This window comes from Rhinatrema bivittatum, chromosome 14 (genome assembly GCF_901001135.1).
Source record: "Rhinatrema bivittatum chromosome 14, aRhiBiv1.1, whole genome shotgun sequence".
In the NCBI taxonomy this organism is placed as follows: Eukaryota; Metazoa; Chordata; class Amphibia; order Gymnophiona; family Rhinatrematidae; genus Rhinatrema; species Rhinatrema bivittatum.
In genome coordinates, this window is record NC_042628.1 from 53,252,922 (window position 1) to 53,270,081 (window position 17,160).

General features: G+C 45.5%; 1 protein-coding gene across 1 annotated transcript in view; it reads left to right on the forward strand.

The window, feature by feature from the left end:
* The window catches only part of GRIK5 (glutamate ionotropic receptor kainate type subunit 5), a 248,979-nt gene that overhangs the window by 47,603 nt on the left and 184,216 nt on the right, over positions 1 to 17,160 (forward strand).

Here is a 17,160-nt window from a genome sequence, read left to right on the forward strand (position 1 = left end):
GGAGGTTCTGGAAGTCAAATATAGGCTTTTAGGTAGGAGATTGAAATCCAGAACCTCCAGGGTAGCAGTCTTAGAAATGCTCCCTGTTCCTCATGCAGGACCCCAGGGGCAGGCTGAGTTGTGGAGTCTCAATGCGTGGATGAGACAATGGTGCATGGAGGAGGGCTTTCGATTTGTTAGGAACTGGGGAGCATTCTGGAAAAGGGGAAGCCTATTTCAGTAGGCTGATCTTTACCAAAACAAGGATAGAATATGGCTACTGGCATGAACAAAAAGGAGATAGAGCAACTTTTAAACTATATTGTTGGGGAAAGCCAGCAGTCGCTCAAGAGCGCAGGGTTTGGATCAAGTTAGCTTAAAGGATTCTTAAAAAAACAGAGAAGTCACAATAAACTATTAGAGAGGAGGTAGTAAAAGCTGAGGTAGCTCAAGTGGATTTAAATGAAGAATGGATAAATATGAATGCTTCAAAATTACCTGAATTAACTGCAGACTGTAATTAGGGATAAAAATCATAGATGTAGTTGTCTGTATGCAAATGCCAAAAGTCTAAGAAATAATATGAGAGAGTTAGAGTATATAGCACTAGATGAAACAGACTGTGAAATACCCACAGACATTAGACAGGCTAACAATTTGGGCAAAACACTAATGGGAGATTTCAATTACCCCGATATTGATTGGGTGAACTTCTCATCAGAGAATGCAAGGGAGATTCAGTTTTTAGATGCCTTAAATGGAGCATTTGATGCTGGAACTGATGAGAGACTTAGTTCTCATTAGATTGCATGCAGGGGTGGTTCTGTCATGAGGGAGGGTGAGGCAGCTGCCTAAGATGGCAAAATTTTGGGAGCTGCAAAAAAAAATGCCCTCCTCAAAAAAACACCCCTGTGGCAGTCACCTCACTTTGCTGAAAAGCAGGGCTACACTGGAGCCCATCCTGCCATGATCATGTCTATGTGCATGTCTGTATATGTGTGTGTGAGAGAGAGAGAGAGAGAGAGAGAGAGATAGGCTATACCTGTGTGCATGAGTGTGTATGTGAGAGAACTTGTGTGCTTGTCTATATGTGTGTGAGAGAGCGTGAGTACTGGCATGCATGTATGTGGTGTGTGAGAGATCCTGTTTGCATGTATGAGTGTGCGTGTGTGTGTATGTGAGAGAGATTGTGTGCAAGTCTGTATGCATATGTGTATGTATAAGAGATAGGATGTGAGTCCTGTGTGTGTGTGTTTGTGTGTGTGAGAGAGCCTGTGTGCATGTGTGTGTGTGAGACATGGTGTGAGTGAGTGCTTGTGTGCATATGTGTGTGTGTGAGAGAGTCTGCATGTATGAGTGTGTGTGTATAAGAGAGAGCCTGCATGCATATCTGTCTGTGTCGGTGAGAGGAAGAAAGAGAGGGTGTAAGTGCCTGCATGCATGTTTGTGTGAGAGAGAGCCTGTGCATGTGTGCATGTGTGTGTGTGTGAATGAGATAGATAGATAGGGTGTGAGTGCCTGCATGCATGTGTGTGTATGTGAGAGCTTGTTTGTATATGTGAGTGTGTTTGTATGTGTGTGTGAGAGAGCAAGAAAGAGGTGTGTGAGAAAGTCCTGTGTATGAGTGTGTGTGTGTGTGTGTAAGAGAGAGAGAAAAGGTGTGTTTGAAAGCCTATGTGCATATGTGAATGTGTGTGTGAGAAATAGAATGTGCATCTCTGTATGTATGAGCGAGAGAGAGAGAGAAGTTGTGTGGGTGTATGTGTATTTATTTATTTAGCAAGTTTTATATACCGATGTTTGGTGTTGATCTTCACAATGGTTTACAGTTTCTTTGTAAAAGCAAAAATACAATCATAAAAATATAAAAATTACTCTTATTCTACTAACAAAATTAAAACATTCAATAAAAATATAAAAGTATGAAAGATGGGACAGAGAACCTCTGTATGTGTAAGAGAGGTAGTATGTGTATGAGAGCATGGGTGTGTGTATGAGAGATGGAGTGTGTAAGTGTGCATGTATATGAGAGAAAGAATATAGTTTATATGGCCCCCCTCCCCCTATCCCTGACTATCTCAAGTCGACTGTAAATCAATAGAGAGTGAGGATTTTTATTTTAATTAATTTTAATTATTGGGTATTATTTGATGTCTATTGTTTTGAAATATTTTATTGGTTTTGGAGAACTTTTAACATTTTTTTCTTAAGTTTAATTATTGAATGATCTGTTTTTTGCTGCTTTGAAATACTTATCTTTCTATTAATATAGTTTTTCTATTATGATTAATATGTTAAATTTTTTATTTTATTATTGTGTTATGAGAAATGATGTTTTTGTTTTCTCATTGTTGCACTGCATACAGAGTCTGGCTTCATGCAGTTTCCAGTTCAGTTTTTGCCTGCACATACCTGTTTATACTTTATGGTCATTTTATTGTATATTTGGTGAGGGTCCGACTGTGTTCTGCATGTGTGACCAAGATGAGGTATTCTGTTAGCATGTAGTTTCTTTGTAGAGATCTAAAGCAACCTGGCTTATTCTTTTTTTTTTTTGTGATGTTTTAGGGCCTGGTGTAATATTTGCAGTTTCCTTTTCATAGGCAGGGTTGTTACTCTTTGAGTGCTGGCATTTACTGCTGCTTTGGTATGAGAGGTTTATTAAATTGTAATTGTAATTCAGTTTACTCATGGCTTTCTGGTGGTCAAGCTGACATTGAATATATTTTACAATATGCATAATACCATATGGGTTCCAAGTGTCATTTTTGCAGGGTATTCTGGTTGACACCACAGTCGCATAACCTTTGACTTCCCCATTGCAGCAGCAAGCAGAAATCTGATAGAAATATGCAATATACCATTTTAATCAGCATTCAAAATGGAATTAAGCAACATATAATTAATAGTTGGTGTGCCCAGCATTAGCTTGCAAAACAGCTTTAAAATGAGCAAGTATGAATATTACAAATTTTGAAATAAATCAGTATCATGTTCCAAATTTAATAAGACCAATTTCAAATTTCGATACAAAGTTTTGGTGGAATTATGTCCCTGACCACTTTCCTTCAACATTAAACTCTCCACCTCATCGTTAATAATGGCACCTATGTTTTCGGCAGCATTTCAAGTCTGGAGAATTCCCTGGCCAGTCGTCGTTACCCCAAAAATGAATGCTATTTTCTTTAAGCAGCTGTTGTGTGGCATTGGCTCGAATGCATTAGAGATGTGAATCGGAACCGGAATCAGTTCGGATTCCGGTTCCGATTCACATGTGGGGTTTTTTTGCATCGGGCCCAATCGCAGTTTTGTTTATCGGCTGCGCCCGAGCCGATAAACAAAAAACCCACCCCGACCCTTTAAAACTAACCCCTTAGCTTCCCCCACCCTCCTGACCCCCCCAAAAACTTTTTACAGGTACCTGGTGGTCCAGTGGGGGTCCCGGGAGCGATCTCCCGCTCCCGGGCCGTCGGCTGCCACTAATCAAAATGGCGCCGATGGCCCTTTGCCCTTACCATGTGACAGGGTATCCGTGCCATTGGCTGGACCCTGTCACATGGTAGGAGCACTGGATGGCCTTTGCCATCTAACCCCAATATCGTGGGGTTTTCCTATCGTTTTGACGATTTTGAAAATATCGACGATATTTTCAATCGTCCGAAGCCCAATTCACATCCCTAGTATGCATAATGCCTTATCATGGACAAAATAGCTTTTCCTACTACCAAAACGTTTTCTACATCACTTAAAATGGGATAACATTTACAGCTAAAATTGTATTCTGAACATAGGCGCCATCCCAAGATTCCACACATTCTTCGAATACCCACATTTCCTTTGTTGTGAACATGCCAGAAAGACCAATGCAAGTAGGGTTTCTGACCTCATCGCTAATTTCATTCAAAGTTTCTGACCAAACTCAATCATTTTGAAAAATTAGATTTTGAACTGACCAAATGAAAAATTAGTCAGAAGGCGCTAAATGAAGGAAATCCTCTTCATCCCAATTTCGCAACCAATTCGCCAGCCAGAGCTTGTCTTTTGGTTTTCAGTGATTTCACAATAACATGAAATGCCTGGATACCAGCCCTGACTCAATAACAACAAACTGTTCTTCTATCAACTTTTTTCCTCCTCTCATCCAAAATTGTTTGTGCCACTTGGTAATCACTTTTTTTCTACTTGTTGCTGGAATTTTCAATAAGTTTTTGGCTTTCTTGAGACAATTTTAGAAGTCGGCCATCATCAAATTCTGTAAAACACTCATCAGCTTTCGCTTCAGCCTAATCTTTCGGCAATCCACTTTTCATAATAAAGGTTGCTTCAGCATTACGTGCCTCACAAAATACAATACTGTACGTTCTGGCCATAAATAATAAATTTAAGTAATGTGTAAGGTACTGTTAAATTCCATATTGAATGGCCTACAAAATGGTACAAAAATTATATTAGTGGGATAATCCAGTGGGGTGCTGGGGGTATGGGGGGGGGGGGGGGGGGGGGGAGAGGCAAAGATTATGCAACATCCGGTACATATTATTGTGATATTTTTTACCTCAGAAGACTTAATGTCCTTTTTCATGTAAACTTTTATTAAAAATGCACAGTTTTTAATTGTGTTTGGTGAGGGCCTGGAAGTAGGGAGCACAAAGCTATAAAGTTTGCCTAGAGCATCTAATACTCTTACACCGACCTGGAGAGAATTCACCATACACAAACTCCCACCATTCACCCATCTCCCACTTCTTCAGGAGGCAGGTGGTAGGGTTCCTGGGAATGTGGCAGGGTTGCCAGCTTCCTAGAAGTATTATCTGCCATTGCTCTGGGAAATCTGACCCATGCTTTCTCCCCCTCTGCAGCATTTCAAACCACCGAAAGGGCTAGACTCCAAGGGGACCTTGTCTTGGACTCTTGATGCTTTGACCTGTGCCATGCCTTTGGAGGAGGAGGGGGGAGTGCCATCTCATCCCTCGCTTCTGGCAGCAGATTGCCTTGAGCCACCCTTCATTGCACAACTACCGTAGGTGCAAGGGGTAACGGTAGTGAAAAAATTAGGAAAAAACTAAAAAGGGCAATTGCAAGGGTTAAAAATCTGCATGAAGCATGGAGATTGTTTAAAAACATCATATTGGAAGCCCAAATAAAATACATTCCAGGCAGTAAGAAAGGTCAGAAGAAGATCAAATGACTGCCAGTATATTTAAATAGCAAGGTGAAAGAGGCTATTAAAGCCAAAAAGTCATTTTTAAAAAATTGAAAGCAAGTCAAAATGATAATAGGAAAGAACATAGGCACTGACAAGTAGATATAAAACATTTATAAGATAGATCAAAAAAGAATTTGAGAAGAAACTTGCCAGAGATGCAAAAAATAATAATACAAATTGTTCAAATACATCAAAAGCAAGAAGTCTGTGAGAGAATCAGTTTGACCAAGGGGCAAAAGGGGTGCTCAGAGAAAAAGCCATTGCAGAAAAACTAAATTAATTCTTTGCTTCAGTCTTTACTGAAGAATAATTTAGGAAGATTCTCACACCAGAACTGTTCTTTGAAGGTGATGAGTCAGAGGAACTGAAGAAAATCACTGATAATCTAAAGGATATATGAGAGCAAATTGACAGACAAATTAGCTACAAATCACCTGGACCTGATGGTATTCATCCCAGATTTCTGAAAAAAAAAAAAAAGAGAAATATGAAATTGTAGATCTGCTTCTGTTAATCTGTAACAAGAAGGCAATGTCCTGTTGTGGACTGGTAACTGGATAAGGGACAAGAAACAGATTAGGTCTAAATGATCTAAATTGTACTGGAGAGGTTGCAGCCCATCTGCAAACTTCACCCAGATGCTTGGGTAGTCGACTCCAGAAGTCACCACAACCTATCTTGGGCCTGAGCTGCTCCCATCCTGAGCTCCCAGAGCAGCCGGCCAGGTACTGAGGAGGTTACAGGCCTCCCTTTATGTCCTCTGACTCTCCTACATTATCTCTTGCCTGCTGCAAGCCACCTTCTCCATTCCCTGAATTCTTTATCTGACCTGCCATCCTGTCCTCTGCACTTGAACTTTAAACTTTGCTTCTTCTTATACCACCAGCTCCACTCTCCCTGACAGCATCTCATCCTTGGAGTTGTGGTCACACCTCCAGCTCTCTTCTACGTATTCTCCTGCTGCTCCTCCTCCCATCCTGGGATATCAATCCCAATCCTGGCTTGCCAAGGCAATATGCATATCCTACTGTTACCCCTCTAATCTTATCGCTATTCCCCTTTTCCTCTCCCTCCCTCTTCTCTTCCTGTCTTGTGCTTCCTGTTGAATGCTCACACCATTTCCAACCAGCTCACCGATATTCGTGACCTCTTTATCCCTCGTGCCTTGCCTGAGGCCTGGCTTTCCCCTGAGGACTCTGTTTCACTGTCCTGCAGGTTATCTTGTCCCTCATACACATCGCACAGTAGGCCGCAGTAGTTGTGTTGGACTGCTGCTCTCCCCCTCCTGTAGGTTATGACCCCTTCTTCCTCCTAGGTCCCACTCTTTTTCTTCCTTTGAAGCCCATTCCATCCGCCTATTCACTCTACTACCTCTCGAGTAGCTGCCATTTATCAATCTCCTGATAAATCCCCCTCCTCCTTCTTTCTCATCCACTTTTTCCCGGCTTTCCTTCTTCCTTGACCCATCTTCTTCTCCTCTTATTATTGGCAACGTTAACCTCCATGTTGCTGATCCCTCTAACTCTTAAGCCTCAAAACTCCTTTCCTTAACCTCCTCATTTGCTCCCCCATCCCTGCTCACAAGCATGGCCACTGCCTTGACCCAGTCCCTTCCTCCAATTCCTGTCTTTCAGACTTCTCCACCTCAGTTCTTCTTATCTCAGACCATCAACAGATAACTTTCACACTAAATCTTGATGCTTCAAAACACGGCCGCCAGAATCTTAACAAGTTCCAACAGAAGAGACCACATCACACCCATCCTCAAAAATCTGCACTGGCTACCTGTAAGCTTTAGAATCTTACACAAATCTCTCACCATCATTCACAAAACCATTCACAACCAGATCCCTATCGATCTTCAATGCCCACTCACACTCCACACCTCTTCAAGACCTATCAGAGAAGCGTACAGGGGATCTCTACACGCCCCCCCAACCAAATCCACCCTTCATTCAGCCACCAGAGAACGAACCCTCTCAACAGCGGGGCCAACTATCTGGAATGCTATGCCCCCTGATCTAAGACAAGAACCCTGTCTATTGACGTTCAGGAAAAAACTCAAGACTTGGCTGTTTCAGCAAGCCGTCCCTTAATTCAGGCCCATCTCAGCTATAGTCATATTCCAATGCCCTCTATTCAAGGCTCTCAGTTACCGATATTGTAAATCACTTGTTATTGTTATAGTTACCGAGTTATCTTCAGCTATTGGTTCCTCTTCACCCCAGTTCCAGTACCCCTGTTTTATTGTAACTTTTGCTTCCTCTATGTTTATGTTAACGTTATAACCCTTTGTTCCTTGTAAACCGATATGATATGATCTGTATCATGAATGTCGGTATAAAAAAGCACAAAAATAAATAATAATAAATAAATCACCCTCCCCCACAGCATTGTCCAGTCACCACCAGCACCTTCAGGAATCTTCAAGCTGTCCACCCTTGATTCCTCTCCACTGCTTTTTCATCTCTCCTTTCCTCCACTATGTTGTCTGAGTCAGCTGACAAAGCAGTTTCTTCTGACAGCTCTTAGATGCACTTACCCCTCCCCTTATCCACAGGGCTGGGGCTAGCTTTTTTGCTGCCCTATGCGAACAATTACTGTGCTGCCCCCCACCCTCGATTCATTCAGTCTCTGTCCCGGGCCCATCAAAAAAAGCCCAGCTCCCTCCAGCAGTCTATATTTTTAAAAACCGACATACTCCCCCTACCTGGAACCCATGGAAAGGGAAGGGTATTAGGTACCCTAGGCAAATCTTGCAGCCTCTACAGATGCACCCACATAATTAAATTATACATTTATAACAGATTTTACATGAAAAAAGAGCATTCAAAAGTAGTCTTCTGAGGCAAAATTATCACTTGCAGTGTGAACATTATATTTACATGCACTGCTGTGATACCAATCAGAAAAACCTACAAAAAAGACACTTGGAACTCCTATGGAATTAGACTTTATGTAATGCGTGCTCAGGGGGTGGATTGCAGGAAAATTTCGGCCCCGGGGATTTTTTCAAAACTGGCTCATGGGGTGTCTGATGCTCTCATGCACTTTCCCTGCTGCACATGTATCTTCTGGCTGTGGCAGGATCAGTGGCATAGCCAGAACTGATTTGGGGGGGGGGGGGGGGCAAAGTTAACATGGGTGGGCAGTAGGCATACATGTCTGAGCCCTACTAATTGTACCTTTATCCATAAATAATAGCTTAGAGGGCACCGGACAAAGAATTTCTAGGTCCAACAGCTGATATGCATCATGAGTGAAACTTTAAAATATTGTAACTTGTTTCAAGTACTTACCAACATTAAAAATTCATTATTAACCTGTATTAATTTTAAATCTATTGCAGTTTATAAATACACAAGAATATCAAATAAAAAACAAAGAAAATAAATATCGGAACCAATCAATCATGTTATAAAACAAATATCAATGAATTCTTTCATGAATCTTCTTTCTAGAAAGGCAGAGATCATCATAAGTACAATAAAATAGCAATAAATATAACAACCACATAAATGAGAAAGAGAGAGAGCCATAATGCCCTCACACTAGATAGGTATTTATATCTCTATGGGAGGCACCTCTAGTAACTTGAGGTGAGGTTTAGGTATTACTGTAGGGGTTAGGGGCCACTTTGACATTCAAAGTGAGACGTACGAACAGAACAGTGCTCTCTTGTGAAGATTTGATTACCTTCGGATTGAGGAAACTCACTCCAAGATGAGATTTGTGCAATGTTCTCTCAACCTGCTAGGTCATCAAATCTTCACAAGAGAGCACTGTTCTGTTCATGCATCTCACTTTGAATGTCAAAATGGCCCCTAACCCCTACACTAATACCTAAACCTCACCTCGAGTGACTAGGTGGCCTCTCATAAGAGATATAAATACCTATCTAGCGTGAGGGCATTATGTCTAGACTCTCTCTCTCTAAACAGTTGTTGCAATTTGCAATAAGATAGTGGTTTGCAAAGGTATTAGCACAAATTGTGATAAACTGCCTATTACCATAAAACATACCCCTTTTCCTATCGCATACGATATTTAGTGCAATTTGATAAATCCAGGCCTAAGGAATCAAACAGCACCATTATTTATGAAAAGGCAGCAATACTAATATTACACCAGGCCCTAGAACAATAATACACCATCTACTGGGCAAAAAGAACAAGCCGGACTACTAAAAATCCTTACAGAGAAAATATACACTAGCAGAAATATTGTACTTCAATCACAAACAGGCAGAATGCAGCCCCACTTTAACTAATACAGATATAAGGGCTACAAATTAGAAACATGAAGATAAAACCAAAATAGAAAGCCCGAGAAACCAGACTCTAGTAGAACTCTAAAGAGAGCAAAATACAAAAATATAAGAAAAATAAGAAATATCGGGTACACTTTTAAACCCCTGCATGCGTAAATCCTGGGGTTTTTCGCGCGTGGCCGGGCCTTACGGGTACCGGGCGAATTTTCAAACGGGCCTGGCCACGCGCGTTAACTCCGGTACGCAAATAAGTGCTGGGCCCAGAGAAAGGGGCGGTCTGGGGGGGCAAGGCTGGAGGCGGCCGGTACAGCGGCCATTTGCTGCTGTGCCGAGGAAGCGCACGCCAGCAGTCGGCCGGCGCGTGCAAGTTGCTTCTTAATTGGAGCGGACTGGGAGAGGCCCGATCTCATCGCTGCGCATACCTTTATAAAATTAGGCCCTCCTGTGCACACTGCTCGCATTTTATAAAATTGGCGCATCCATGTGTGCGCACTGGGAAGCACGCGCACCTTTTAAAATCTACCCCTATATGCACATTCCCAAAGATGGCATATTCCAATCACTAAAAACTCAATTTCTTTTTTACCTTTGTTGTCTGATCTTTTTATTTTTCTAATCAGTTGTTCCTGGTCTCTTTTTTCCCCTTTCCCCTTGTCTATCTTTTCCTAATACTTTTTTTCATGATCTCTTTTCTCTATTTCTTCTATCTCCTATCTTCTTCTCTTTCTCTCTCCCTCACACACAAATACATGCTCTTGCTTTCACATGCTCTTTTTTCTCACACACTGTTGCGCACCCCGCCCGCATCCGGCCCGCACACGGGCTGTTCACTTCTCTGGCGCCTCTGCAGGTCCCGGGTCGGCCTCCCCAGCGGCAGCTGCGAGCACCTCCAGGCCTCAGCGTCTCGCCGTGGCGGTCACTGGCCCTTCCACTGCGTATCAGACCTCACGCTTGAGTTCGGCATCTCCTGTGGTGTTGGCCACGCCCCTATGAGCGCGCGCGCGGACCGTCCGGCCTCTTGTAGGCCAGGGGGCGGGTCCTAGCTCCGCAGCGCGCCTTGATTGAAGGAACTACTTAAGGAATTCCCTCCCTGCACTTCCTTGCCTTGGCAATCGGGTTGGTATTGTATTGTATGCTAGATTGTCACTGCGTTCCAGTTTTGTTCCAGTCTTGTTCCAGTCTCGTTCCAGCCTCGTTCCAGGATCCTACTGTTCCAGCGTCCTTCTGTTCCTGCGTCTGTCCGTTTGTCTCCCCAGGTAGTACCCTCGGACTGTCTCTTGGTACTGACCTTGGCCTGTTCCTTGACCTTCCTGTCTGCTGCCTGCATCCTGACCTCTGCCTGCCTTGTCTACCACCTCTCCAGCAGACCCTGCGAGGCCCACCTAAGTCCAAGCGGCCCGGGTCCCTACGGGCTCCACCCGGGGGGCCCGCGAGCTTCCAGCCTCTGTCTCCTCCAGTGCTCCGCCCCCTGGGGGCAGGTGCTTCCAGGTCCCTACCAGGGAGCTGTTCTCCACTGCTGCAGGGCAAGGGTCCACCCCTGAGCGCAACAGATTGCCAAGCCATGGACTCGGCGGAGTCTCCTGCCTCCAGGGCCCTACCGGGTTTAGCAGCCACAGTCAAGGAACATCATCAAGCTTTGGAATCGCTAGCTTCTTTGGTTGAAGAGCTTCATTCCCAGCTACGACATACAGTTCTGGCCAACCCCGTGGGTCTATCAGCCTCTATGCTACCCAAAGCATCATTGGCGCACCCTGCACCTCCTCGATACAATGGGGACCCACGCTCTTGCCATGGCTTCCTCAACCAGTGCTTCATGCGATTTGCACTGCAACCCTCCTTGTTCCTGAAGGAGATCACTAAAGGGACTTTTATCCTTTCTCACCTGGAAGGGAAGGCTCTTGCATGGGCCTCTCCCTTATGGGAACGCTCTGATCCCATACTTTCCAAGTTATCCGAGTTTGTTGCTCTCTTCTAGCAAACCTTCGGAGACCTAGGCCGCCAGGCTGCAGCCAGCCATGATCTGCTCCACCTCAGTTAAGGGTCGCGGACCCTCTCTGAGTATACGGTGGAGTTCAAGACCCTGGCTACTGAGCTTGGGTGGCAAGATGATTGCCTGCAAGCCATTAATGGACTCTCCAGCGCTCTCAAAGATGAACTCTCTGTCCATGAGACTCCCACATCTCTAGAGGACCTGATTTCCCTCACCGGGAAGATCGACCATCATCTCTGGCAAAGGCGCCTAGAAGTAAAGGCTTTCCACTCTCCGATACTGGGCCCCACGCTTGTCCCGAGTCTTCCAGCCAAGACTCCAGCACCACCGCCCTTTTCCTTGGTGGAACCTATGGAGGTGAACCGTGGGCGACTGTCTCCGACCGAACATCTCCTTCGGAGGGAGGAGGGTCTTTGCCTTTACTGTGGCACTTCTGGACATCTTCGGCAGTCCTGTCCGGCTCGTCTAGAAAACTGCAATGCCCTAGCTCGGTGGGGGTCCTGAACTTAGGCGCTACTGTCACCGGCCCCCAACTCCTGCTTCCCCTCTCTGGGCATTGCGGCCCACTCCTTCACCACCACTGCTCTAGTTGATACTGGAGCAAGTGGCAGCTTCCTCATGGATGACATTGTCAAGCTTCTGAACATTCCTCTTCATCCATTAGATGTGAATCTCTGAATCGCCTCCATTCAAGGAGAACCCCTTCTGGGGCTGATCACACATCGAACAGTGGCTGTCCGTCTTACCGTGGGCACTCTCAACGAGGAGGAGATGTCCTTCTATGTATTGAAACATTCTACACATCCAGTTATCCTGGGGCTACCCTGGATCCAGGCCCACGAACCCCAGTTTGATTGGCATGCCCTGCAGGTGGTGCAGTGGAGTCCCAAATGCCAGAAGACATGTCTACGTCAAGTAACTCCTGTAGTCCCTGTTCTGAAGTCTACCACCCTATCTGGGTTGCCTACTCAGTATGCTGATTTCGAAGACATCTTCTCGAAGTAGAAGGCGGAAACCTTGCCTCCGTTGCACAAGTTCAATTGTCCCATAGAACTTCTGCCAGGCACCATACCTCCTAAGGCAGAACATATCCACTGTCTCACCCAGAAACCCTAGCCATGTCTATCAAAGAGAACCTAGAAAAAGGATTCATTCATCTCTCTGATTCTCTTGCCGGAGCGGGTTTCTTCTTTTTTAAGAAAAAGGACGGTGGTCTATGCCCTTGTATTGACTACAGAGGGCTCAACGCCATAACCCGCAAAGACCGATACCCCCTATCAGCGAGCTGTTCGACCGCCTACAAGGGGCATGGATCGTCACCAAGTTGGATCTAAGGGGTGCATACAATCTGGTATGCATCTGACCTGAAGACATCTGGAAGACCGCATTCAACACGCGGGATGGTCACTATGAATACACCGTGATGCCCTTTGGGCTATGCAAAGCCCCAATGGTCTGTCAGTGCCTTATGAACGAAATTCTCCAGGACCTCTTGTACTCCTTCATAGTTGTATATCTTGACGACATCCTGATTTTCTCCAAAGACCTTGAATCTCATCGAGATCATGTTCAGACTGTTCTCCAGCGTCTAAGTGAAAACCATCTTTATGCCAAGTTAGAAAAGTGCCCCTTCGAGCAAAGTCGTTTACACTTCTTAGGGTACATCATATCTGATCGAGGTTTCTCATGGATCCAGAAAAGGGGTTCCGAGACTGGCCCCAGCCAGTAGGCCTACGAGCTTTACAACATTTCCTTGGCTTTACCAATTATTACCGGAGCTTCATTGCCAATTATTCTACCCTAGCTGCTCCACTAACTGCCATGACCAAGAAAGGGGCTAACACTCATGTGTGGACTCCCAAAGCACAAGCCGCCTTTCAGTCGCTTAAAGAAGCTTTCTGTTCCGGTCCTTGTCTCCAGCATCCAGACCCAAGACTTCCTTTCGTCATTGAAGTTGATGCCTCTGCAATTGGAGCAGGAGCCGTCTTAAGCCAGTTTTCTCCCAAGGGTAAATTGATACCCTGTTCATTCTACTCACATAAGTTCTCTCCTATGGAACAACGCTATACCGTTGTTGACCGAGAACTTCTCGCCGTCAAGTTGGCACTCCAAGAATGGCGCCCCTGGTTGGAAGGGGCGCAACACAAGTTTACCATTTTCACCGACCATAAGAATCTTGAGCACCTTAAAGAAGCTCAACTCTTGAACCCTCAACAAGCCCGATGGGCACTTTTCTTTGAACGGTTCAATGTTCTATGTTATCATCCAGCTTCCAAGAACCTCTGTGCAGATGCACTTTCAAGATCCTTTGAACCTGAAGATGTCCCTGACGTTCCTAGATATGTTACAGATCCTGCCTGCGTATCCCTTGCCGTGACCACCACAGTTCCAGCTGGGAAAACCGTCGTTCCACATAGATTACATGAACGAGTTCTTAAATGGGCTCATGATTCCAAGTTGGCAGGACACCCAGGTTGTGCCAGGACCCTAGAGATGTTACGAAGACACTACTGGTGGCCCAACATGGTGCAAGACTCTTGTAACTATGTAGATTTATGCCCTGTCTGTACCCAATAGAAGCTGCCTACCGGACGGCTTTGGGGCCTACTCCAACCACTGCCAGCACCTACCGAGTGTTATTAACAACCGAGTGTTGCGACCATCGCTGCTCGATGTCCTCACTCCGCCCTCTTTACCTCTGTGGCGACTCCCTCTGGGTCTGATGGATGGCTGGCTGCCGCGGCGTCTCCATGCCATCTCCCTCGGTGTCCCTGGACCGGCTCGACATTGCAGATCCGCCATGTTGCCTGAAGACTTAGGGCGCGCGCGCACGCTCTGATTGAAGTACCAGCAAGGGCGCGAACCTCAGGGGCGTCCCCCTGAGATGACGTCATCCACTTCCAATATTTAAAGGTCTCTGTTATCACTATCAAACTGAGTTAGCAAGGGTTGTGAGCTACCATCGCTCTCTCAGAGCTTTCCCTGGAACCAGGTATTCGCTCCTCGAGGGCCTAAACCTTTCCAGCTCCTGAGCTTCCTTGAGACCTTACGTGAGTTTTGTCATCTAGTTCTGTTCATGAATGCTGCCTACTCTGCCTACTCACTTTCTACAGTTTCTCAACAGCTCAGCCATCCTGGATCGCAGTTCCAGTGCCTGAGGGACTACAACCCTGCCGGGCATATCAGCTCACTATGCCACCTCTGGTGGTTTCCAAAACCTGTTTAATAAAAGAACTAATGTGTGTCTGTCTCCATACTCAAGCCTAGCCGGCGGTTCCTCTCGGGATATCCTCCCGGGGGTGTGGTCATCTGCCACTGGCCCAGGGATCCACCCACAACTATATCAGATTGCTAACTCCTTATGGAAATTCATTACAGATTGCTAACTCCCAGCTCTAACACAGCGCTTTCCTAACAGATTGCTAACTCGTATCTGATTGCTCCTCCCATCAGATAGCAAAACCTAACAGATTGCTAACTCCGCGGTCTAACTCCTAACAGATTGCTAACTCCAGTGGATCCGGCTTAAATATATGGAATGCTGTTAACTCCAGTGGATTCGGCTTCAACTTTGGGATGTTATTAACTCCATGGATCTGGCACATCTCTCTGCCTTGCAGGCTATACCGGGCCTGGCCCAACGCATCTTAGAGCAGCAAGAAACTTTGGAGAAACTTACTGCAGCATTTCATCAGCTACACACACAGAAGATACAAGGCACAGCTTCTAAACAGAGGGTCAGTTACAGGAGGTAACTTTTAAGACTGCTGTACCACTGGCGGCACCTATACGCTTTTCCGGAGAAATCCAGAAGACCCGGGGCTTTCTGAACCAGTGCTGCATGCACTTCACCTTATAGCCAACTTTATTTCCCCTGGCTCTTTCTAAGACCACCTACATCCTGTCATACTTTGATGGAAGAGCCCTGTCATGGGCATCTACCTTGTGGGAATGCAAGGACCCTATTTTGCAGGACATAGAAGGATTTATGGACTTGTTTAAATCCATCTTTGATGACCCTGCTCATAATTCTGTTGCTGGTTTTGCTTTGGTGGACTTGAAGCAAGGCAACAGATCACTGGCTGAACTCGCCATAGAATTCAAGACTCTTGCAGCGGAACTTTGCTGGGACCCCAAATGTCTCAAGACTCTCTTCTGCAGAGGCCTGGATACCCGCTTAAAGGACGAGCTGGCTGCTCGCCAGACACCTCACTCGCTGGACGAGTTAATAGCCTTGGCCACTCGGATTGATCACTGGCTCCGAGACAAGGTGAAGGAACTCCAGCCTAAGATGTTACTTGGGTTGAAACAGGCTAGTACTACCACTGCACTTCGGATGGTTCCAGTAACTTCTGCTGCTGATAAAGATGAACCGATGCAACTTGGTCATGGACACTTGACCTCCAAGGAGAGAAGATTTCAGAAGAAATGCAGCCTGTGCATGTACTGTGGTCAGCCTGGCCATGATGTCTTTACATGCTCCATTTTGTCCGGGAAACGAATGGACTTAAGTCCTGCGAGAGGACTGTTCTTAGGCCTTACTGCGTCCTTTCCTCCATTCTCTCTCCCAGTCTCCTTGACCTACGGACCAGTCACGGTTCAGACTCCTGCCCTGGTGGACTCAGGGGCAGGAGGCAACTTCAATCTCAGGCGTTTAGTGGAATACTTGAGGATCCCTCTCATCAAATTAAAAGATCCACTACTGTTATCTTCCATTCACGGGGAGCCCTTACTGGGCAACATAACTTGCAAAACCGTACCAGTTACGCTTCGCACCGGAGCACTCCATACGGAAACTATCTCTTTCTTTGTACTGGAGAAGGCTATGCATCCTATCGTCCTGGGGTTATCCTGGCTGCAAATGCACCAACCCTAATTTGACTGGGCATCCCTGGATCTCTCACGATGGGGCCCAGAATGTCATGGGAGGTGCCTTAAGGAGATCTCATCTATCATATGCATGCCTACGACTCCAGCGATGCCAGGACTGCCGCCCCAATATGCATCCTTTGGGGATGTGTTCTCCAAAGAAGCAGCTGATATTCTTCCTCCACATAGGCCCTATGACTGTGCCATTAGACTGAAGCCCAATACCGAGCCACCGAAAGGACGGGTATATCCTCTCTCAGTTCTTGAGAATAAAGCTATGTCGGAATACATTGAAGAAAATCTCCAGAAGGGTTTTATCTAACCATCTAAGTTGCCAGTTGGCACAGGATTTTTCTTTGTGGGGAAGAAGGACGGTACCCTACGCCCATGTATCAATTACTGAGGTCTAAATGAGATCACGATCAAAGACCGTTATCCCTTGCCGTTAATCTCGGAGCTGTTTCACAGGCTGCAAGGGGCCAAGATATTTTGGAAACTTGACCTGAAGGGGGCCTACAACCTTTTTCGCATACGGAGTGGCGATGAGTGGAAAATGGCCTTCAATATGCGAGACAGCCACTTCGAGTATCTTGTAAAGCCATTCGGGTTGTGCAATTCGCCCGCCATATTCCAAAATATGATGAATGACATCTTGCGGGACCTGCTGTATAAGAACGTTGTGGTCTACCTGGATGACATATTAATCTTCTCCCAGGATTTGGACACCCACATTGCAGATGTCAAGCAAGTACTCTACCATCTCCGCGAACACCGGCTGTACGCCAAACTCTTCAAGTGTGAATTTCACAAAGTCTCTGTGCCTTTTCTAGGCTACATAGTATCGAA